The sequence below is a fragment of the Leucopleurus acutus genome (genome assembly GCF_964270905.1).
Source record: "Leucopleurus acutus genome assembly, chromosome: 17".
Lineage (NCBI taxonomy): Eukaryota > Metazoa > Chordata > Mammalia > Artiodactyla > Delphinidae > Leucopleurus > Leucopleurus acutus.
The window spans coordinates 36,673,675-36,698,332 of NC_139159.1; the positions used below are offsets into that span (position 1 = coordinate 36,673,675).

Below are 24,658 nucleotides of genomic sequence, written 5' to 3' on the forward strand. Positions count from 1 at the left end.
GGGCACCAACCCGTGTCCCCTGCATCGGCAGGTGGACTCTCAACCACTGCGCCAACAGGGAAGTCCCATTTTTTCCTTTTGTGTTCAACCGCAGTTGTCTTTTTCACTTTTAAAAGTTGCCAAAGGGCTTCCGGGAATATGGTGGAATGGGAAGATGGGGAGATCACCTTCCTCCCCACAGATACACCAGAAATACATCTACACGTGGAACAACTCCTACAGAACACCTACTGAACGCTGGCAGAAGACCTCAGACCTCCCAAAAGGCAAGAAACCCCCCACGTACCTGGGTATGGCACAAGAAAAAAGAATAAACAGAGACAAAAGGATAGGAACGGGACCTGCACCAGTGGGAGGGAGCTGTGAAGGAGGAAAGGTTTCCACACACTAGGAAGCCCCTTCGAGGGCAGAGACTGTGGGTGGCGGAGGGGGAAACCTTCGGAGCCACGGAGGAGAGCACAGCAACAGGGGTGCGGGGGGCAAAGTGGAGAGATTCCTGCACAGAAGATAGGTGCCGCCTGGCACTAACCAGCCCGAGAGGTTTGTCTTCTCCTCCGCCGGGGTGGGTGGGGCTGGGAGCTGAGGCTCGGGCTTTGGTCGGAGCGCAGGGAGAGGACTGGGTTTGGCTGCGTGAACACAGCCTGCAGGGATTTAGTGTGCCACGGCTGGCCTGAGGGAGTCTGGGGAAAAGTCTGGAGCTGCCGAAGAGGCAAGAGACTTTTACTTCCCTCTTTGTTTCCTGGTGCGGGGATTAAGAGCACTGCTTAAAGGAGCTCCAGAGACGGGCGCGAGCCGCGGATGAAAGCGCGGAACCCAGAGACGGGCATGAGACGCTAAGGCTGTTGCTGCCGCCACCAAGAAGCCTGTGTGTGAGCACAGGTCACTATCCACACCCCTCTTCCGGGGAGCCTGTGCAGCCCACCACTGCCAGGTTCCCGGGATCCAGGGACAACTTCCCGGGAGAACGCACGGCGCGCCTCAGGCTAGTGCAACGTCACGTCGGCCTGTGGCATCACAGGCTCGCCCTGCCCTCGGTGCCCCTCCCTCCCCCCAGCCTGAGAGAGCCAGAGCCCCCGAATCAGTTCCTCCTTTAACCCCGTCCTGTCTGAGCGAAGAACAGATGCCCTCCGGCGACCTACATGTAGAGGCGGGGCCAAATCCAAACCTGAGCCCCTGGGAGCTGTGAGAACAAAGAAGAGAAAGGGAAATCTCTCCCAGCAGCCTCAGAAGCAGCGGATTAAAGCTCCACAATCAACTTGATGTACCCTGCATCTGTGGAATACATGAATAGAAAACGAATCATTCCAAATTGAGGAGGTGGACTTTGAGAGCATGATTTATGATTTTTTCCACTTTTCCTCTTTTTGTGAGTGTGTATGTGTATGCTTCTGTGTGAGATTTTGTCTGTATAGCTTTGCTTCCACCATTTGTCCTAGGGTTCTATCCGTCCGTTTTTTTTTCTCTTAATAATTTTTTTTATTTTAATAACTTTATTATATTTTATCTTATTTTATTTCATTTTACCTTATCTTCTTCCTTTCTTTTTTCTTCCTTTCTTCCTTCCTTCCTCCCTCCCTCCCTCCCTCCTTTCTTTGTACTGCTACTAATTCTTTCTTTCTAATTTTTCTCCCTTTTCTTGTGAGCCGTGTGGATGAAAGGCTCTTGGTGCTGCAGCCAGGAGTCAGTGCTGTGCCTCTGAGGTGGGAGAGCCAACTTCAGGACACTGGCCCACAAGAGACCTCCCAGCTCCACATAATATCAAATGGAAAAAATCTCCCAGAGATCTCCATCTGAATATCAGCACCCAGCTTCACTCAATGACTACCAGGCTACAGTGCTGGACATTCTATGCCAAACAACTAGCAAGACAGGAACACAACCCCAACCATTAGCACAGAGGCTGCCTCAAATAATAACGAGTCCACAGACACCCCAAAACACACCACCAGACGTGGACCTGCCCACCAGAAAGACAAGATCCAGCCTCATCCACCAGAACACAGGCACTAGTCCCCATACAACCATACAACCAAGCAATTCCACTCAGGTAGTTACCTGAGAGAAATGAAAACATATATGTTCACACACAGACTTGCACATGAACAGTCATAGCAGCATGATTCATAATAGCCAATGAGTAGAAACAATCATAATTACCACTATCACTACAATAATATATGGACCTGTTGCTTAAGGGAGAGGCCAGGGCTCTAGATATAAAACTGAGCATCACTAACATATAGATGGTATAAAAGCCATGATCTGGTCTGGATCATCTAGGGGGAAAGTACAGATGGCAAACAGTAAAGGACCCATATTAGAGCTCTGAGGCATTCCAACAGTTAGAAATTGAGCAAAGGAAGAAAAAAAGAGGTAGAGGAAGAGAGGATAATAGGGAGTATGGTCTCTTGTGTCTTGGAAGGTATCAGAGGGAACGTTTCAAGGAGGGAAGAGTCAGCCATATCTAATCTGCTGAGAGGCCAAGTAAGATAAGCAGTATTTTCCAAAATTGTCATCCTTGGTAACTTGAACAAATGCAGCTTTAGTGGAGATATGAAAACAGAAGACTGATGGAAGTTTGTTAAAAATTGAATTAGAGGTGAAGAAGTAGAGACAATAAGTATGGACAATTCCTACAAGGTGTTTAGATCTAAATGGGAGTAGAAAAATGAGGTGGTAGCTGAAGGATGATATGGGGTCAAGAATTTTTTTCCTATATAAAGACAGGATATAATAATAGCATAGATCTGTATGACAGATGAACGATCCAGTAGACAGGCAGAGATTGGCAATGCAAGAGCAGAGAGAGAATATAAAGAACAGAATGCTGGAGAGAGTAAGGGAATGGCATCCAGAGCACAAGTAATACTGTTTACAATTGTGTAAGAACACTTTTTTCCCACTGTAAAAGAGATAAAGCAGGAAAGACAGGTCAAGTACAACTAAGTTTATAGATCTGGTAGTGGAACTACGAGGGAGTTCTCTCTCATGGTTTCTACTTTCTCAATGCTCAAAAGAAATACAGAACATAGGGTGTAGGAGGTTTAAGAAGGGAAGATAAGGTACAATATGCATTACCCCTGTCTTGTCTTCCTAAGTTCAGAATCTATTAAGAAAAGCCACACAATAATGAGAGATGATGATCAAAACATCACCTTTATTACTGATAAAGCTAATTGGAATCTGTCCCTTTTTAGATCTGTAGCATATGGGCTTAGTAACACTTTGTCCCTTCAGTTGACAGTTTTACTCACTCAGCTACAGGCCTCACCTGCTTCCATATGGGGAAGCACAAAATGTGTGCATCCTTTAGACAAGCTTACTTCTAAAAGGAGGAGAAAACTGAGAAGGGACTAGATAAGTACGCTTGCTTTTTCTCTAAAACTAACAAATGAGGAGGAGGAGTGCTGAGGGGCAGATAGGACTAGAAATGTTCCTCCCATGCTTTCCTTCTTAGGGATTGAAATGGAATTTCATCTTCACTTTGGAAACATGAAGTATGGGACTTACGCATCTCCTACAGTAGTACAAGATGATCATCTAGTCTGTAATTTGCAAACTTTTGGGTCTCAGAACTCTTCAAAATTATTAAGAGCTTTTGTATATGTTGGTCTTATCTATTGATATTTACTACATTAGATTAAAACAGAAAATTTTAACACATCAGAGTATATGAAAACACATTCCATTATCCGTTGGAGCAATGATATCATCATACTTAATTTAGTCTCTGGAAAGATTTTTCCAGAGGATGAGAGTAAAAAGGGAAAACAATACCTTAATATTTATTATTTTGAAAAGTTTTGATTTTGTGAACCACTTAGGAAAGTCTCAGGAACCAATCCCACCTCCAGAGGTCCCTGCACCACAACTTAAGAACAGGTGATATATGAGAATGGAATAGTAGATGTATTTGAGAAACATAACAGAATTGCTAAGTAGAGTTTAGTGCCTAGTTTTAGCCATTAATTTAAAGAGAAACCAATGAATTCCATTTCTGGCCAAGATGAAGAAACAAGGACCAATTCACCCTCCTGCCGTAAGCAACCATTAGCCAGACAAAATGCATGAAACAGTGGTTTTCAAGACACTAGATATCAGGCAACAAAGGACAGTGATCTCTAAGTGATAGGAAACAACTGAGGTCAGCCTTATGACAGCCTGACTACCCAAGCTTACTGTCTTGGGAGAGTTTCCAGCTATACTACAGGGTAGAGAAGTAAGGCAGGGCCCAGAGGAAGCTCAGAGTTGAAGACACAGGGCTGGGAGTTAGGGTAGACGGAGGCAGATAGAGTTTATAGGACAGAGCACCAAAGAGGAGAAGTACACAGACAGAGAACTCCAGAGATCCGCAGAGCGCTCCTCTCAAATATTCAGCAGCACTGATCAATGCAGGATGTAGAAGTAAGTAAGCCAAAAGCCATTGTTCTGCAATGAACAATAGGGAAAAACCAGGAAGTTTGTAGAGAAGTACTGCCTAATGGCATGATCTTCAGAAGAGCTAGAGTCTTTAGGGAACGGAGAAGAAATTATAGTTTGGAAGTGGCACTGGGGACAAAGGAGATATGTATTGGGATGGCCAAAAAGTTTGTACAGGTTTTTGTAAGATCTTATAGAAGAAGCCAAACAAACTTTTTGGCCAAGCCAATACATACACACATATATGTACATATATATACACATACATACACACACACACACACACACACACACACACACACACACACACACACACACCCTATTACATGGTTCTGGGAGATAAGAGATAAGATGTTAATCCATTATTATAGCAACTTTTGATTTTTTTAAATACAATGCTGATGAGCACTAGACATATGTTTTGAATGGAAAATATATTTGGTTTTCTTTTTTTAGTTGGAAAGAAGATTCCCAGTCTACAGCTTGTCTTTTCATTTTCTATAGCATCTTCTGAAGTGTAAAATTTTTCAATTTTTTTGAAGTTTAATTATCAAAGAATTTTTTTAATAGGTCTTGTTTCTGATGTCATATATAAGAGCTCTTTGCTTAACCCAAGATCATGAAGATTTTCTTCTATGTTTACATTTAGGTGATGATTCATTCTACTTCTGAAATAAATCTTAATTCTATCTGATTTTTTGATCTCCAGGATTGGTCTGGAAATTCTACTCTGGCCCTCCTCCAATCAATTTTATACATAGCAGTGAGTGATAGCTCCTAAACTTAAATTTAATCATGTTATTTCCCTGAAAAACTCACTTTAATGGCTTTCCATTGTACTTGGAATAAATTTCTAACCTTTTTATGATGATAGTCAACAGCCTCTCCTTACCACTTCAATCTCATCTCATAAAATAAAAACAACTTTGAATTAGAAAAAAAAAACTTTGAGCTTGTCAGCTAACTTTCGTAGTTGTTCAAGGAATATTTTATTTACAGCGTATTTGTTATTTTTGTAATTCAAAAGGCCCAGATTAAAACTGTACACTAACTTAAGAAAGACGGTCTTTTATCTGGATTTTGTGCCCATCCACTTTCTATTAGAGAGATCATAAGTGCTCGATGAGGTATATCAAATGGCAAACTTTCTTCATTAGTGTCAGGTCGATGTCCTTGTGACACACTATACATAATCTGCAAAGGATTGGTGACTTCTGTCAAAACAAATATATTTCATTCATTAGAAATATATTATGATTTAATATATTAAATACATTCTAAAGCCAACCAAATGAACATGAGGGAATCTTAAAATCTTAGGAATAATTCATTACTTCCCTTTCTGTCAAAGGAATATTTAGATCCCAGCTATTGCCAGACTTGCTGCCTCTCGTGGGAGGAGTTTATATCTTCACCTCTTTAATTCTGGGCTTGGCCATGTGATTTGATTTGGCCAATGGAGTATGAAGAGAGCAGAGTAAAACAGAGCTCAGCAGAGCTGAGCAGAACCTAGCAGAGCCAAGAAGGGCCACAGCAACTAATAACCCAATGTGAATGAAAAATAAATGTTTAGTTTGTAAACTACTGAGATTCTGAGGTTGTTACACAGCAAACTGACCTAAATGAACCTCAAAATAAAGAAAGAGACAATATTATCAGAAAATTTTAAAAGTATTCTTCAGTATTTGCTGGTCTTTAGAAGAAGCACTAGTTAAATTTTCATACAAACGATTTTATAGCTGGAATGAATCTTAGAAATAAGAATTCAAAATTCTTAGTTTGCAGATAAAAAAAATGAGGACTTAAGAGATTTAGTGGCTTATAATAGAGTTAATTACTATCAGAACAAGAAGAATCTACACATTTTTCTGATCCTTAATCCAGTATTTTCCATCATACAGTGGCTTCACAATGACAAATTGTTGTTTTTCTAGTGTGTTTTCCACAAAATGACTGTTAGGCAGCTTTAAAATAAGTGATCTTTATTCAGATAGTTCTGAGTATGACTTACCAATATGATGTCACCTAGAATAAGGAAGTCAAAGTACACTTACCTTCAAAAGGCTGTTTTCTAGATAAGACTTCCCATGTGATAACTGCATAGCTGTTTAAGATAAAAATATACATATAGTACTTTATAAACTATTCATAATAAACTAAAATGGTACTGATTTTAAAAGCTGACTGTGAGATACCATTTTTTAAAGTAATAATGTAGTGAAATGCTGCTTAAAGAATCACTATATAGAACCAAGATGATGAATATTCATATACAGTTTTGTTTTGAAAGGGAATTAATTCAATTTGAAAAATTAGGAAATTACTGTCATAAGAACTTGAAGTTATAGGCAAGGATAACTTGTGGATGATTCTTTAACACCTAGATAAGCTATGCCCTTTAATTACATGATTCTATTATTCACACAAAATAAAGAGCAATAAAAAAGGCTGTCTCATGTAGCCCTATTCTATTGACTCTTTTTCTGGTGTAAGTACTGTCTCTTTTGGTAGTGTTAAATGTTAATTGCACTGTTTCCCTCCCCCTATCAAGGTCACATATGATAAAAACCCTTGAATATTATAAATTGATAGGACAACAAGATATGCTTTAATAATTTTTAAGGATGTAAAAGTAGCTTAAGGCGAGGCATCAGGACTTCCCTGGTGGCGCAGTGGTTAAGACTCCATGCTCCCAATGCAGGGGGTCCGAGTTTGATCCCTGGTCAGAGAACCAGATCCCACATACATTCTGCAACTAAGGAGCCTGCATGCTGCAACCCAGGAGCCCATGTGCCGCAACTAAGGAGCCCACCGCTGCAACCAAATAAATAAGTAAATAAATATTAAAAAAAAAAAGTAAGGCATCTTTATTTTCACGTTTTTAATTTTTAATTTTTTTTTTTTGGCTGCACCACACAGCTTGTGGGATCTCAGTTCCCTGACCAGGGACTGAATCTGGGCCACGGCAGTGAAAACCAGGATCCTAACCACTAGGCCACCAGGGAACTCCCAAAGCAAGGCATCTTTAATATGAAAAACATTAACCACTGTCTCTAATTTATTTTCACCACACTTATGAGAGAAGCATAAAAATCATACTTTTAAAATGTAGCTTCAAAATTCGGATTGATTAATCTTGTTTTTTAGACAAGGTTAACTCTGAGCAAAAGTAACATGCTGTACCTGTATATATCATGCTTGATAGTAGCCCTTGATTTTTGTCCAGGTTCATAGTTTTCAGGTGGCATATAGATAATTGTCCCTCCTTCTGGTGCAGATTTACTACTTTGTGATTGTGAGAGGGACATCATGCGCCATTTTGATAAGCCAAGATCTGCAATCTGGAAGGGAAAAGAGTAATTGAATTTTTAAATTTTCTCTTTAAAAAAGTTCAAGAATTGTTTTTGTTTATATTTATTATATTTAGACATGAGACCAGAGTAAATGCTATATATATTAATATTGTATTTCTATAATAGTCTATTAGTTTCTTAACAAATTGGATTCCATAGTGCTGAACCCAACAACTCTAAAAGCAATATAAACTGACTTGAAGTTCAGCATAATATTACAAATTTTAAAAGAGACTAAGTTTTGAAAACTTAAACAGGAGTATTTTTGCCTTTTATTCTGAATGAGTATATACACTTCACTTTTTGTGACAAGTAGCTTTATATCATGTGCTTTCAAAATTTACCTATACCTCACAAAACTGCTAAACTAGTCATATCTAATACGATTGTCACTGGGTATTGTTTACAACTCAGGTTTATATGTTCTTATTTATAATGTGCTAAAAATAGTATCCTTAAAGTTGGAAATAAGTAAAATTCCAATATAGTATAACTCATTATTATATGATTTATGCCTACCACTAAAAGAATATCTGTTAACAATAGTATAGTTAGCATATAAAACATATTTATGTCCATGACAAGGAGTGCCTAAAGCATTATCAGTGACAAACATTCTGTACTTTTGATATGTCCTTTACAGTTTTACTTCACTTGTAAATTTTGTGCAGATACTATCAATACACAATATCTTATAACTAAGTATCTAAAACGTTCCAATGTTTTTTTTTTAAAGGGAGACAAAAATGTAAGAACAGAAACAATATTTAGTGAACAAAAGAGTATAGGAAAACTCTGAAGACATTTAATTTAAATCACTTAGATCTTCACAAGGCACAATTTAGGAGTCAACAGAGTGGAATGAGCTCTATCCAGCACACCATTTGTGGTTCAATCATTTAACTCTTAAAATGTTCACTAGCTTTAAGAGAAGAAATAAGTTATTTAGTGTTTAGATGAATTTGAGATTAAAAAAATTATGGCCCCACTCCAAAAAGGGAGGGGGTAGCCTATATGAATCTTTCATACAGTATCATAATAAAAGGGTAAGTCTAAGAAAAATAATTAGAAAAGACCAAGAGGAAACATGGTGCCACTACATGAAGATAAGCTGGATTGATTTCTAAAGGCAATATAATATGTGTTCTGGAACATGGGTTCTAGAGCCTTGATTACTTAGATTTACATTCCACTTCTACCCCTTAATTAGCTGTGCAACCTTGGACAAGTTTTCTAATTTCTCTGTGCCTCAGATTACCCATCTTTAAACTGGGGATAATAACATAACACAGGGTTGTACTGAGGATATTAAACTAGTTATTCTAAGTGAAGGACTCAGAACAGTATCTGACACGTAGTAAATGACCCCTGTGTATTAGTATTATTAATGTTTTGTACATGGGAATAAGCCTCTAAAGATTGCTCTTATTCATACAATACTAATAAGCACAGTACATAGTTTCTGGGCCTTTAATACACTTTGAGGTGGTATTAAGACTCTGGGGCACCGTATATCCTACTTACTTCTACTTGCCACTACAAACTCTTATTCCTCCCACTCATTCTCTAAAAGCAAAAACAGTACTCCAGCTGCACATCTGCTAGGATAATAAGCATCACTATGAGAAGCAAAGTTTATTTCTGTGCCACAGTGAGAAATGTTAAAAAAAAAAAACACAAAAACTGGGATGTGGTCCATCTTATACCTGACCCACAAATTGCAAACTACTGGGCTAAATACTGGTTTGAATACAGTGCTGGAGAAAATGTATTCTGAGCTTGCTTCCTTATGTGCTCCTTTCACTTCACCTAAGGTCATCTATGTTCTTAAATCTCACCTAGAAAACTTAATCAGAATTCCCTTTATCAGCTAATTTAGTTTGGCTTTCACATGGAACCATATTTGTCCCCCTTCTCTATTACAAACACCAGGATCTTCCAGAGAAGCAAAAAAAGTGAAGAATATGATGAGAGGAATACAAGTTCCATGATTTCTTGAGGGTCCTGGTATCATTCAGCAATGAAGACAGAGGATAGGAACTTTTCTATTCTATACAAGATCTTAACATGCATTTCAAAGGTAAAGGTTCTTTTTAGCTAAAAAAGATGATAAAAGCAACAAGAATTTACTGTATTAGCACAGGAAACTATATTTAGTATCTCAAAATAACCTATAAAGGAAAATAATCTGAAAAATATATAAAACTGAATCACTTTGCTGTACACCTGAAACTAACATAATATTGTAAATCAACTATACTTCAATTTAAAAAAAGATTAAAAAACTAGAGGAAATTAAAACACACTATTCATAAAAATCATCCATAATCTTATTACCCTACCAGAATAGCTATTTTCATTTATATAATACTATCCATGTCTGTAAATTTATAAAGTTATCAGTAAGAAGCTATGAGGAATAACTTTAAGTATTCTTAGAAGTTCCACACATGATGGACAGAATAGCTGAGAAATCAAACATGGTACATATAAACATTTATTTCAAATAAGCCTACCACAGGTTCATTTGTATTTAAGGTGCACTAATTGATACTGACCAGCAGATAAACAAATTGAATGTATTCTTTTTAAAGTAGAAAAGTCCTGGTTGATCTTAATTGGTAGTATATTTTTCTTTTAGATACTATGCTTCTGGTTAGCATTCCAGTATAAAAATTTACTTCAAAAAACTGTAGCAAGGTGTGTTTCCATTTAATTTCATTAAGTATTTTAAAAGATTTTTTGCACTTCATTTAAAGGCCCTTCCAAGAAGATAGGTAGATCAGGTAACTGTTACTTTTTCATGAGTCACTGATAAACTTTGACTTTTAAGGGACATTTATAAAATAAAAAGTAGAGACACACAGGATGCATATAAAAGAGTATCATAATTTATAAGAATAGTATTAGGTCACAGTTTTATATGTGTTAAAGCTAATAAAAGTTAAAAAAACACACAAAGCCAAACTATTTTAAATTCTATTTATTTCAAAGAAAGACCATGGCTACCCTACTGATCAATGAAAAAGAGAAAGTAGGGATCATCATCACCTATTACTTTGCTTCTGTTTCCTGTATCAAGAATAGTTTCTGGACTGAGATGAAGAAAATAAAGTCCAAGGAGGTTGAAAAGTTTATAAAGGACAAATCTCAGGTCATTTTACATATATTTCAGGTTTAGTTAGAATACTTGCAAATACCTCCATGGTGATGGAGAGGTATTACAGGATACGAGAAAAGCAGATGTCATTCTGATTTTTAAAAAGGGAAAATAATATTGATTTTGCAAATCTATATATTGGCAGAGACTACCCTTAATCCCAGGTTTAAAAATGTAATGAAAGGGTTACTTTATGAGTAATTGATAAAAGAGCCAGAAAGAACTAATGAAAAATTATATTAGCCCAGTGATCAATTTCAGACCTCATGCGACATATCCCAAGTACTTGGGATGTCTAGCACAACACTGTTGCTCCACAAATACTTAATAAAGGAATGACAGACTTCATTTCCTTTTTTGTCAGTAGGACTACTGTCAAAGAGTAAACGTTAAAACAGTTTGTATATTATAAAACATTCTGAGGTACTTTAATAATATCCTTGACTATTAAATTATCAGACCTATCGGGTATATATAGAGGATCTGGAATTCATTCATTTGTTCATTCAACAACTACTTATTGAATGCTTCTATATGGCATATGCTAAGCAGGTGGCAGTGAATAAAACAGACTACATTTTAGTCTTTGTGAAGCTTATTATATTATAACTGGGGAAGACGGTCAATAAACATATTAATAAAAAATGTTTTGTAAGATGGTGAAAAATACTATGGAGAAGCATTAATCAAGGTATGAGGATACAGAGGAACTAGGCGGGTTGTCAGGGAAAGCCACTCTGATAATGAGGAAGAAAAGGAAAGGGAGTAAGTCATGAGTATGTAACAAGGAAGAATAAATCTGACTCCATATTGGATCTGTTTCTTTTACTTTAACCTTCGTATTCTATTGCTTTTGCTACAAGTTAAGAATGTTGCCTATAGCCTGAAATATACAAGACAGCCCATTCTCAAGGCTCTGACCTTTAAGGGTATAACACTTTTCTATTCATACAGAGATAAAAAGTTACAGAACAGACAATTACATTTGTCTTGTTGGACGTTTACAGGAACATCAAGATCTGACCTACATGAACTGCTGCAAGAACAAAGGAGTCCAAGAAATTTGCAACAACCAACCACACCCTCTCCCCTTTTAGTCTGAATTCTAGCTGGGGTAAGGTGGTTCTTTGGGACACTAGTCCACCATCTTCTTGGTCTACCGGCTTTCTGAATAAAGTTGCTATTCCTTGCCCCAACACCTCGTCTGTTGATTTACTGGCCCTGTCCTGCAGTGAGCAGTATGAACTTGGACTTGGTAACAAGGACACCTCGGAAAGCAGTCAAGCAAGGACTTTTGTAATATTCTAATGGAAAAAAATGGAGAAATATGGGCTGTATAACAGCTCTTTTAGGAGTATTCCAAACAAAATGAATGCTTATTCTCCAAAAGCCCTAATTAATAGAAGGATTGATATTGACCTGAAAGGAGGTTTTCAGACCATGTTGTGTAGCTCTGATTTGAGCTCTGTACTGCTTAATAGTTAATCATGACTTGAAGATACAAAAAAGCAGCTAATTAAATTTGAAGATGACACAAAGCTGGAGGACAAAGTTAAAAATCCTTGGACTACAGAAAAAACATTCAAAAAGGTCTTAAGAGCTGAAGTTATCACCCAAATCTAACAAGATAAACTTTGATGATGTCCAGAAAATATCCTGTGAAGTACATGACAAGGAGACATGACTTAAGTAACAATACATTAAAAAAAAAGAAAGAAAGAAAACCTCTCAGTGTTTTTTGTTGACACTGAGCCCAACTTGAATGTTGTTATAGGACTGCCCCCCAAAAGACGAATTAGTGAGGAACTATGAATACGAAGTAAAGTATTTAAGGACGATTCTACATTTATCACACCACATCAAGGGTGTAACTGACCAGGACCCTATGAGGCCTTCCTGGGACAGACCTCCCCCCACATATCTACTGCTTTAGCTCCTCTCTAAAGTACCTAGATAATAGTATCTGATGCCTATTTCCTGAGTTTTTCAGATGCTAAAACCACCAACAAATGGAAGAAATTAACTACTTGATGATCATGGGCATGTAATCCCCAGACCTTCTAGCACCTAAGGAATGACCACCATCAACCAATCAGAGAATTTGTGCAAGAGCTGACCACATACCCAAGGTGTGTCCCTTCCTCACCTTGCCTTTAAAAATGCTTTGCTGAAACCCTTTGGGTAGTTAGGGTTTTTTCAGCATGAGCTACCTCTTCTCCTTGCTTGGCCCTGCAATAAACCTTTCTCTGCTCCAAACTCTGACATTTTGGTTTGTTTGACCTCACTAATGTGTTGGCCACACAAACTTGTGTTAGGTATATATGGGTATTTGGATTAGTTTTGAGGATCAAAATTTAAGAGAGATTTAAACACAGATGCATCTAGATAGCACCCGGGATTAAAACCTATGTAATAAGGAAATTGGCTGAAGAAACTAAAGATGTGTATAAGGGAAAAGTGTATGTGAGAAGTAAGGGGATTATAGCTAACTTCAAATCTCAGAAGCACTGTCAGGTGGAAATAAAATTGGACTTTGAACTCACTTTATCACTAGGACCGATGAGTGGAAGCAACAGAGAAGGAGTTTTGACTGATCGTATAAAAAAAAGTCACAGTCATTCAGTTACGGAGCTTAAACACTCTCTTGTCACAGGGTAACTGCCTTGGGAGATGAGGGATTGTTGTAGTGAGGATTCAGAGGACTAGCTGATTAGGGGACTAGAATAGGTCACTTCTACCTGTATGGTTCTATAACTGATGGAATAGATTTGTCTCTTTTTTTTAAGTAGTATTGAGGCAGCAGCTTGCTTCTCTCTTCCTTTTCCTTCCATTTTATTCTAGGCAGAGGGAGTGCCTTCAATAAAGGTTTATTTTTTCACTTAACTTTTCTCACACTTTTTATATTTATTTTTCTATTGTTCCAACTTCCTTATTACTTATTTGAACATTTTTGGATACTTATAATAATCTTCAATTATGTATATTATTTGAAGTGCAGCAAAATACTATGTAAAAATAAAGTGAGTTACATTTAGTATTAATTTCTCAGCAACTACTTTTTATTTGCTGTCATCAGTTACATATAGGGTAACTGAAATCACTACTGCTCTGGTGCCTTTAGGTATCTAAATCTTATGCTTTATGCAAAAAATTCATTCAAAACAGATCACAGATTTAAATGTAAAACATAAATCTATGGAACTTTTAGAAGATAACATAGAAGTAAATCTGCAATACCTGTGGCTTCGTGAAGAGTGCTTAGACATGACAGCAAAAGCATGATCATAAAAGAAATAGATTACAACTTTTGCTCGGTGAAAGACCCTGTTAAAAGGAGGAAAAGAACAAACTTTGGATTGGCAGAAAATTTTTGCAAACTACATATCTGATTAAGGACTTATATCTAAAAAATATACAGAACTCTTAAAACCCAATAGTATAAAAGCAAAGAATCCAAGTAGAAAATGGTCTTAAGATATGAAGAGATGTTTCACTGAAAAGGATATAGAGATGGCAAATAAATAAATAACAATATTCAACATTATAGGTAAATGAAAATTAAGACCATGGTGCTATATCACTATACATCTATTAGAATGCTAGAATAAAAAACTATGATAATACCAAATGCTGGTGAGGGTGCAGAAAAGCTGGGTCTTTCATACATTGCTGGTGGAATATACGACGGTACAGCCACTGTGGCAAGTAGCTAGGTAGTTTCTTAAAAAGCTAAACATATGCTTACCATATGACCAAGCAGTTACACTCTTGGGCATTCATCTAGGAGGAATGAAAACTTACATTTGTTCAAAAAGTTGCACAGGACTGTTCATAGGAGCTTTATTGTAATTGCCAAAGACTAAAAATAACCAAAATATCTCTCAACAGCTGAATGGTTAAACAACTTTTGTACACCCATACCATGGAATACTATTCACCAGTGAAAAAGGAACCAACTGTTGACACAAGCAACAACTTAAATGGATCTCAAAGGCATTATGCTAAGTGAACAAAGCAGTCTCACAATATCACACACTGTATGATTCCATTCATATAGTATTCTCGAAATGACAAAATTACAGAGATGGAAGACAGGTTAGTGGTTGACAGTAGTTAGGTATGATGGAGGGGAGAAGGTATGACTATAAAGGGGTAGCATAAGTGATATCTTTCTTGTGACAGAGTAGTGTTATATCTTGATTGCTGTGGTGGTTACACAAATTTACACATGATAAAGTGATACAGAACTATATACATGCATTGTACCAATGCCAAATTCCTGGTCCTGAAATAGTACTATAATTATATGTGATGTAACCACTGGCAGAAATTGGGTGAAGGGTACATGGGACTCCTTTGTATTATCTTTGCAACCATCTATGAATCTATAATAATTTCAAAATGAAAAGTTAACAAAGGTATAATTGACAATTTAAATTAAGAACAGAATGACTGTATTTTGAACCATAATTTTACCAATGTCTGTAGTCTAGGAATAACTAACTCACTGCAGCACGAAGAAGTGGCACTGAATTAGGGGCTATGGAAAAGGCAGAGATATTAAATTGGTAAGATAGAAGAAATAACTAAAAAGTCTTTAAAACTATTAAACACAAGAATGCAGATAAGCTTTTTTTAAAAAAAAGTAACTACCTTAACGTGAAATTCATTATCCAATAAGATATTCTGAGTCTTCAGGTCATGATGAAGTAGAGGAGGATTCATATTGTGCAGGTAATTTACACCTAGTGCAATTTCATGCAGAATACGAAATCTTAATGGCCAAGGAACATCAGGATATTCATTTTTCTTCATATATGTGGAAAGAAACAAAACTAAAATTAGTGGCCAAATTTATTTCCACTTAGAAAATGAAATATTCCATGAGGAAATATAGTATTAAACTAAATATCTGGTATAACTAAATTCAGGGCAAAAAATACTCATTTTGTTATATTATCAATTTGACATTATTTAACATCCTTGTATCTTACTTTCCTCAATTATTAGAGAAAATAATGACTTTACAGTACTGATATTTCCTTTTAGTTTATACTGGTAATGCAACTACATGGTATGGGGTCTTTCTTCAGTTGAGACAGTTTTAAATTATTTTTTTATCTGTATAATACCCAGACATATATTTATACTCATACCCATCTTCCCATTCTATGGCTTCTTATCAAATAACTTGTGCCCATGAATGTACACACACACACACACACACACACACACACACAATTTGTTTCTATTCAAAATTTATATTTTAAATCTCCTATTAATATAAAACCATACTTGATTACGATGATAACCACTGCATCAATTAAAATTATGACCATAATATATTTACTTACTAAGCATTAATACTTCATATTTTTAAATCATATATTTACTTGCATTTCAGCTTGAAAAATTAGCATTTGGGAGTTTTGCTTTTGTGAAGGAGACAAAAATCATCTTCATTTCTAAGTATATATAACATAGAAACATTAAAAATGTAATGTTTTCTATTTCCTGGTACTTACAAGTGACAGTCATCTGAACTTTCTTAAATGTTTTCTGAACATAAAAGTTAATACAGCTTCCCAGGAGAATGAACATACTCAGAAAAATTAGATAATTTGGGAATATCCAACCATGAATCATCAGGGACCATGCCACTGGGTACATTTTACTAAATAATATGAAAAAGTATGCTTCCACTGAGCTCAAAACTGTTCTTAAGAATTTTTTTTCTGCAGATGGGTCAGCTTATAGTTCATTGATTAACTAACTTGGCAGGGGAGTGGCTCAAAATACTTGTCTTTACATAGTATTTTGATTTTTTTCATCAATCTTTTGTGAGGTTGGGGGAACGTGCTTCAAGATAAATCCTGACCTAATAATACAGGACACCAAAAGAAACACAAAACACAAATGTTCAACATTACTTCCTCTTGTTTACACAGATTCCCATCCCCTTGAGTAACTGAATCTTTTAATCTTTAAAAAGGTAACTTTTTCTGAAAATTATATAGTTTAAAGAAGTAACAAGGCCTCTCTGCAGTATAGTGCTATATGGAAGCTTTTGATCATGGAGAGGAAGGTAGATGAGTGCTCACTATGTATTTTATGATTCCTTCCAGGAGTCAGCAATCCCCCTGTAGGAGGCTCTAGAATTTCTAATGGGCTCCAAATTTGGGTACCAGAGCATCTACTGTGGTGCTGGGGTATGGGAAGACAACATTAGAATTTATGCTTATACTCATTTAACAAAAGGAAACTGTGTTTAATTAGTATTTGTATCTTACTTGCTGTGTTGGTTACACAAATCTTATACACTGACACTAGTTACTTTACTCTGCCCTTGTTTCAGATGGTCCTGTCACAAACAGAATGTGTTGTATCCCGAAATAAAGAAGAAGTCACTCCATGAGTGGTGACAGTGGCACCCATTCTCTCTTGTTTGCTTATAGATCACTATGATGTATCAGAATTTAGGAGTGTTCAGTGACTAGATTTTACAGATTATGTTACTACTCAGTTTTAACTAAAGCACCCCTCACAAAAGAGACCGAGTTCTTTAAAAATATTTCTTGACAGAAACTGCAGGCTAGAGATAATCTTAGTAATATGAGAGCAAGCAAACAACGATAGATGGATACACATATTTTGAGAATGAGGACACCCCCCACAACCGGGCCATATTTGTTTACTGATGGGATTCACAATTAAAGCCAGATAACTGATACCTTGGGAAAAAGGTACATGGCTCATGCCATTGTCTATTATTGGAAAAGCTCATGTATTTGATACTCAGATTTATTTGGTCTATTAATTCAGAACTTTATGAACTGGTATTATTAACATTTAATTTGAACCCTACATTGTCTTTAACATAAAATGAAATCTGGCTTAAACTAACAATAAATTGTATGGTGTGCCGAGTTTATCTTTTCTCTCTCCTGTTCCTCTCTTACATATATATACATGTGGATATTCGAATTCAATGTAAACCTCAGGAACAGTAACCTAAGCAAAATAATCTAGGTCACTTAGAATGCAGGCTCTGACTCCACAGTATTTTTTTTTTTTTTTTTTTTTTTTTTTTTTTGCGGTACCCGGGCCTTTCACCGTTGCGGCCTCTCCCGTTGCGGAGCACAGGCTCCAGACGCGCAGGCTCAGCGGCCATGGCTCACGGGCCCAGCCGCTCCGCGGCATGTGGGATCCTCCCGGACCGGGGCACGAACCCATGTCCCCTGCATCCGCAGGCGGACTCTCAACCACTGTGCCACCAGGGAAGCCCCACAGTATTTTTAACAACACAAAAGAAGCCATAAATGGTGAAGTTTTTCATTATTCTTATTTTGATTCATCTATATATCCCTAAATAATCTGATCATTTGTAAAACGAAAGTACTATATAGGTTGAATAACAGAATTATAACGACTGAAAATGTATAATACTTACCCTATGTAGGAGTTCATTTAATGACCCATTTGGCATGTATTCAGTAACTATTCCCCAAAATTCAGGCTCATTGCAAACTCCCAAAATTGGAAGACTGTAACTAAATCTAGCTTTTTTTTTTTTGCAGTACGCGGGCCTCTCACTGCTGTGGCCTCTCCCGTTGCGGAGCACAGGCTCCGGACGCGCAGGCTCAGCGGCCATGGCTCACGGGCCCAGCCGCTCCGCGGCATGCGGGATCCTCCCGGACCGGGGCACGAACCCGCGTCCCCCGCATCGGCAGGCGGACTCTCAACCACTGCGCCACCAGGGAAGCCCCTAAATCTAGCTTTGTGTAAAATTTCAGCTTCTCTTAAGACATCATTTCTTTCACTAAAGAAAGAAAATGTATAATTATTTCAAAGTAAGGAAAAATACATAATTATCAAGCCCATAAATATTAATTAATCCTGGATTTTTTCATTCATTAGCTTTTGACCTCATGTAAATTATGCAGCTTCTCTTAGTTTCTTCGTGTTTAAAGTTGGGATAATATCTACCCTATATATTCCATAGGTCTGTTTAGAGACCAAAATACCTGTATAAGCCACTGACAGAAAAAAGTGCTACATACAGATGATTATTGTACTCTTCTCAGGAAAGGGAAAGAATACCATGTTTAAGTTTATAAAGTCTATATTAGAATGATAGGTGCTTGAACTAATTACGTTAAGTTTATGTTGTATTAAAATGATCAAATTTGATTAGACTATTATATTAAATTTTATGGCTGCATACCATGTAAAAATTTTCTAAATATCCTGAATATTAAAACACTTAAATGTTGTAGATTTTAATGACTAGATGATAATAGTTGCATAAGGGTCAATAATGCTTAGAAATTATATACTGGAACACAGGAAAAGGACACTGAGAACAGGTAAATGCTTAGAATGGATCCCTGGGCTAACTCTGGATCCCAGGTTCATTTGATTTTTCATTCATAAAACAAATAAATATTGAACATTTATTATGAATAAAGAACTGTGCTCAGCATTATGGAGACTAGTAAGTTTAAAAAAACCAAAAAACAAAACACATAGTCTATGACCTCAAACTGTCCAGAAATCTTTTTAAGAAATCTTTTTTAAGAAAATAAGAAATCTTTTTAAGAAATCTTTTTAAGAAAAATAAGTACTCACTGTGGTCTTGATTTACACTTCTCCAATGATTAGTGATGTTGAGCACCTTTTCATATACCTATTGGTCACTTGTATGTCTTTGGATGTGTTAATTATATTGATATTGGTAATTATTACATGATGATGTATATGTATAGCAAATAATCATGTTTTGCACTTTAAATATATACGATTATATTTGTCAATTATTCCTCAATAAAGTTAAAAAATAAGAAAAGCAAAAAAAGAAAACCAAATACTTAAAATATAAGGCAGAATATGATAAGCGCCATCAAAAACAAGTAAATAAGCAAGCAAATAAATAAATAAATATAGGGAGCTCAGAGAACTAGTAAATCTGGGCTAAGGGAGTTGCTACAGCCTTTAGAGAGAGATGTCAACAGTACCTTAAGGATGGATAGAATTTCAACCACTGGAAAAAGGGCATCCAAGATATGTGGTCCCTCTCCAAGATGGGAGAGATTTTGCCTTTCTTTTTCATCTGTGTCTCCCCAGGATCTGGAACAGTACCTGGCACACAGAATTTGTCTAATAGATGTGTATCAAATGAACTCAAGAAAGTTAAAGTACAGGCTATATCTGGAAAATGACAAATTGTTTAATATGAATCAGGATGTGTAACAGCGTGTGTAAAGGGAGTGAGGTGAATAGGGTAGGGTAGGGCCTCATCTCAGAGCCTTAAAGCCAGGTGAGAGCATTTACACTTGATTTGGTAGTCACTGAGTTGTGACTACAGGTTATTGAGCACAGGAGTGACAGGAGTGGAACAAACTTTTAGGAGGATTAACTTGGCAGCAAGGTGTAGGATCAGCAGAAGGAGGTAGAGTTTGAAAGCCAGGTATTAGAAGATTATAATACTAGTTAAGATGTGAAGCAATGAGAGTCTGAAACTATAAAGGTTGCAGTGTAAATAGAAAGAAAAACACTAGCTGAATAGAATACCCAGGCTCTGGTGGCTGACTGATTGACCTGATTGACTAAGGGAGGTATATACATATATATATATGTGTATATGTGTGTGTATGTATGTGTGTGTGTACGTATGTGTGTGTGTACCTATATATGAAGGGAACTGCATTTGTCACCAATTTTTTTCCATGGATGGTTTGGTATTGGTAGCAGCAGTAATAGAAAGAGAACTGTCTCTAGGAGAAGCTTACTAGGTAAACAATGATGATTAGTTGGTGCTTAAACCACCCAAGCTCTTGATGAATGGCTGCCGAAATAAGAAAAGCAACAGACATTCCAGACCAGACTATGAAGCCTCCTTTAAAAACAAACAATAAGCAAAATAAAGCAGAAACATCTTAGTCATCTATGTTTTGAAGAGGTAATATACTTACATGTTTCAAAATTCAAGAATTACAAGAATGCATAAAAGAGTTTCTCTTCTTCTCCCTGCTCTTCAGCCACTTAATATCCCAACTGTGAGGCAACCCATTTTACCAGTTTGTGAGACCTGCTTTAATTAAATTTATATTTCCTAAGCTGAAACACGTCTGTATTTGCCTCATGAAATGTAGGTCAACAAGACAGTTATTGAGTAGCACCTTTGCTGGGAAGGTTCCTGGATACTCTGAGAAAGAATTATAGAGAGGGCATGCTAGGGGATGTCTTATTGATACTTAATGTACTAATTCCCCCTCCCATGAAGAGTATGATGCATTCTTCCTTCTCTTGTGATCCTATTATTTGTTGGCCACTTTACTACAGTTGGTTTCATTATCCCTACTTTATATATGAGAGCACGAAGGCTCACATAAATTAATAATTTCTATTGGTCATGCCAACAATAAGTGGCAGATTTGGAGTCAGATTTGAATTGCAATTGTGGGACGCTAAAGCCTTTGTTTTTTCCACTCACTGCTTAATCAGAGAAGGAAAATTCTTGAAGTCAGATTTCAGGAAGAATGAGTGGGAAAACAGAAAAAGCCAACACAGTTTAAAACTAGGTTTTTATATTAAAAAAATAAAAATGTAAAACAGCTTTTACAGACATATTACCAAAATTACCCATAACAAATTTCAGTTACAAAACAGTTACACTGTTTACACAAGGTATTTGAACAACCTATCAGACTCACCTATTCATAAGGCGTTGGGAGATTGCTGGGGAAGGTCCTCTCATGGGCAAAAGTCAGGTTACAGAGAATAATTCACCAATCACTAAAATAAGAACATGTTACAGCACATAAACTTAGTTTTCTTTTGTGATCTCAAAGAACAATGCAAACATTAGCCACACCAGAGCCCAAGAAGTACATATATCTGTTATTCCCACTTCATAAGTGAGGACATAAGACACCCTGTGAGTCAACTGCAGAGCCCAGTCCTATGCTCAGACTACATAAATACAGCTAATGTTAACATTCTAGGAAACAAGTGGAAGAAAAAATGTGATGCAGTAATGCCAGAGTGTTGCACTGGTCCTTATGGCGTCTTTGACGGCAGAATTAATTTCCTACCCGATTTAGTGAAGAATTTTAGATGATGAAATTGTTAATGAGCACGAGAGGGAACTCCCTTCATTTCTTGGCCCCAAATGGCACAAAACTTAGATAAATTAAAATCTTGAGAAGCAGCATCCAAAATGGGAGGATCAATCTCCTTTAAAATACCTAAGGAGTCCATCAGTGCTAGATTTCCACATATTTTAATAGTTGATTCTAAAATACATCTACCCTCTCTAATCAACCACCACCCTTCAAAGTTGACTACATACACATAATTTCCCAGTAATTGCTCCACAGAATTCAAGACCCAGGGTAAATATACCCTGTATATCACGAAATCAGGATTATGGTACACAAGAAGCGGGAACAATTTCTAGAGGTGTCTCAAACTTACTGTGAGATCTAGCCCATCCAAGCCTGATAGCAAGAGAGCAAGTAAAAGCCACAGGCAGATGAAAGTCAATACCATTAGCAGGGCTGAAGCTGAGGAATTTATCTGCTGTTGGATACTGACAGCCTCTAGCTAATCAGGCATCTAGCATGATGTATTTTCACTTTAGATATAGGGGGAGGAGAGGAGAATGTTGCAGTCATGGATGTTAACTCACTAAGAATTGAATGCAGGGCCTAGTTAAATTCCTATTGGAAGGAAAATACACAAGACTAGTGACTAGACTCACTGATTAATATATACGGTTGAAAGGTTTTTCTGGAAACAGGAACTAATCTAGCCTTCCCTTGAAATCTGGACATTGCACTAAACTTGTTCCAGGATGGGAGAGACATTCAAAAGTTTTGGTCATTTAACAGCTTTCTGATTTCAGTTTATTGTTAGCAAAAATAATACAAGTTTCCTCTAGAGACAGTCTTCCTTCCCTGTGACGGTAAGAGGAGAAACTAAATTGAGTTTGATATCTAAACTTTCATGCCTACATGTGTAAACCAAAAACAACAAAAAGCCCAAACCAAAACGTCCCAGACTCTACAGCAGTGCTGTTCAATAAAAATATAATGTGAACCACATATACAATTTGAAATTTTCTAAGAGCCACTTTAAAAAAAAGTTAATAGCCACCTACGGCTAAGAGCTACCTATTGGGCAGTGCAGCCCTAGAATTCGACTTCAAAAAAGAAAAAAAAAAAAAGGGAAAAACAAAGCAAATAGAACCCAACTTCAATAAAGAGGACGTTTAGAGTTGGGCTGTGATTGCTGATTTTTGGTGTCTGGAGAAAGGAGGCCCAGGAGTAAGAAAAAAAGGAGAGGGCAGTGAAAAGAAGCGTGATTGCTGCATCTCCAGAGAAGCCTGCTCTCCCCACCATGTTAGCCCAAGCGTTGAACGGCTGCCTAGAGGTGACGAGGTGTGCGGCCGATCCCAAGTGGTCACCGTCGCTTGGGCTTCAGAGCCCGCTTGCCGGGGGTTAGAGCCAGTGGGGTGGGGAACGCAGATTTCGGGGCTCCGCGGTGGAGCCGCCAGGGCGCCCTACCTGTCGAGCAGCGGGGTGTGAATGTGCAGGTGTTTCACGGCCACCCGAACGCGGCAGTCTGCGTGGCGGGCAGAAGACACGGTGCCGGACGCGCCGCGGCTCAGGTAGCGCAAGTCGCCGAGCTTGTGGTACGGGATGGTGGGCAGGGCGCTGCAGATGGCCTGCTCGTTCATGGTAGCGGGTGGCGCGGGCACTCAAGCAGCCGATCGATTCCGGAAGTGCCCGCCGCTCCCGCGGCTCCACCCCCTGCGCGAGCCGGCTCGGCAGGCCCTACAGCCTGCCGGACATGAGGTCACGAGGTCGTCCATTCTCCGCGCAGCCCACGCCAAGCCGCTGCTTATCCGGAGCCGGAGCGGACTGGTCAACTCTGCGGCGGCGGGGCGCACAGGGGAGGAGCTTCCTCTCTCCGACCTGGCCCTCCCAGGCGCTGCCAGCCACCCGAGCCCGCCTTTCGGAGCTCCTCCCTCCCCAGACTTCTCACGCGACGTCAGCGGCGGATGCCGAGGCGGGGATGAGGGCCACTGGCCCGCGATCCTCCCAGCAAGGCTCCGGCCTCGGCCTCAGGCCCGAGATCTCCGCCTTGTGGCGACCAGACGACGTGTGCCACACCGGCGGGGCTCGGGCGGGGGCTTGGGAGTGGGGAAGTGAGCCAGGGGCGCTCAATTTGTCTTCTCTCCCCCCAACCCACAAGGTTGGAAAGGTTTTCTTGTGGGGAAATTTCCTCTCCGCAGCTTCACACTCAGTCAGCGGACCCTCCCACCCAGGAGGAATCTCCCCTGGTCCCATCGGGGCGTCTTCCGGGAGTCGCCAAACACCAGACAGAGGTAGCGGGGTGGGTGTGGCAGCTGCCATTTCCTGCGCGGAAAGCCCTTTGAGGACCTGCGGTGGTGACTTACTAGGGCTCCGCGCTTCTCAGCCCGGTGAGTCAGGTAGGGGTGTAGATTCACTTGCTTATCTGGACTCCAGTCTAACCTCACTTGCAACTACTTCAGTCGTGTGGGGGTGGCTGATAAGCCCTGTCAGAGTTTAATCCTGTCTAAACGTTCAGGTGTTTAGTTCCTGTTGAGTGCTTCTCTACTAGGGACCTATTTTTCTGACTTTTTTTTTTTCTCTCCTGACGTCCATAATTACAGACAGAGATTGAAAAGTAACCTTGAGAG

The 24,658-nt window shown here is 38.3% G+C and overlaps 1 pseudogene across 1 annotated transcript; it reads right to left on the minus strand.

Moving 5' to 3' along the window:
* Positions 1–5,284: 5,284 nt before the first annotated feature.
* On the minus strand, positions 5,285–23,671 carry LOC309974424 (receptor-interacting serine/threonine-protein kinase 2-like; annotated as a pseudogene). Its single transcript has 9 exons — positions 23,499–23,671; positions 18,704–18,751; positions 18,383–18,488; positions 15,586–15,741; positions 15,415–15,472; positions 15,188–15,217; positions 7,603–7,760; positions 6,474–6,523; positions 5,285–5,633 (listed from the first exon to the last, which is right to left on the minus strand). The product of its transcript is annotated as a receptor-interacting serine/threonine-protein kinase 2-like (transcript).
* Positions 23,672–24,658: the final 987 nt, after the last annotated feature.